We start from the raw sequence: 1,343 nt of genomic DNA, 5'->3' as shown, positions 1-1,343 counted from the left end.
TCACAGGGCTCTCTGGAGGATGGATCCAGCTCTTTGCACACCTGTCTCAGAAGTCAAATCGTTTAGCCCCGGTGTCCCAGCTTTGAGGATTGCTCCCCATTTGTTTCTCACTCTCTTACCCTCTTCCTCTGACCAATCTCCTGAAACCCTCTTTGCGTCTTGGGAGAATCTGAAGACAAGGGGTCACTAAGGCTGTTATGAGGGTGTGAGGAAGAGCCTCTGACCTCACTCTCCACCAGGAAAGCGATTCAGATAAATGGCAGGGAAGCAGCCAGCGCTGAGCACCATGTCTCACTCCCACCTCTTCCTGAGCTGCCAGTCCCTGCCCTGGCCAAGCTCTCACAGCCCCCCTTCACCCCCCGGTGAGGGCCCCCTGTGGCTCGCCCCTCTCCCTCCCCCTCCCCCAAGCTCTGCCACTCCACATCCTCACTGCCCCTCCCCACTTCCCTTCTCCTGCCCAGGCAGCCTTACCTGGCAGGAAGCAGAGATGGCTCAGAGGCAGCTGGTTCTAGAGCTGGAATCTGGGTCTCTGTCCATTTCTGCTTTGGGTTGGGACTTAGTAAGAACGAGTACTCCTCATGGGAAAGAGGCTCTGCTCTGGTTGGTGGCTGGGACTATTGCAGGAGAGGCTCACTCCCTGGCCTGTCCTGAGCCACTGGCGTGAAGAGGGACTGTGAGTGAACTGGGAATTTGGAAGATGATACAGGGGAAGGGCAGCTAGAACCAAACCTTAGAACCCTGACTACTACTTTAAAAAAACTTTTTTTTTTAAAACTTCCTCCAGCATGTGATAATCTCTTATCTACTCAGCCTGCTTGAGTCAGACTCATCTTTTTTTTTTTTTCTTCACTTTCTCTTGACTGGAATTGAACCCGGGACCCTTTTGTCTGCAGGCCAACGCTCTATCCACTGAGCAAAACTGGCTAGGGCCAGACTCATCTTGCCTCGGGTCTTCTGATTCTCTCCTGCCCACACTGAGGGAGCAGCCTTCTCAAAGGAGGCTCCCTGGGAAGGATGGACCTCAGGTTTCCAGGCCCTGGCGGCCCTCTTTCACCTGCTCTTCTTCCCCTCCGCATGGCACACAAACCAACTAAACCAACACTTAAAGCACAAAATAGGCGTCTGAACTAATTCATCATAATCGTGGAAGGAACTACTCATTCCTGGGAAATAGTAGATGTTTTAAACCTGATTGCTCTAATGTTTCCCTATAGTCACTTTTAATGATTTCAGGGGTTGAATGTGACATATGATGCTAAAGTTTTGTGAAAGAAAAAACCATAGGCCCAGAATGGTGTCGCCTGTGCTAAAGCCCTAGATTTAATATGTGACTTAATTGAAGT

This window comes from Myotis lucifugus, unplaced genomic scaffold (assembly GCF_000147115.1).
Source record: "Myotis lucifugus unplaced genomic scaffold, Myoluc2.0 scaffold_190, whole genome shotgun sequence".
NCBI classification, from domain to species: domain Eukaryota; kingdom Metazoa; phylum Chordata; class Mammalia; order Chiroptera; family Vespertilionidae; genus Myotis; species Myotis lucifugus.
This window is presented reverse-complemented; position numbering follows the sequence as displayed.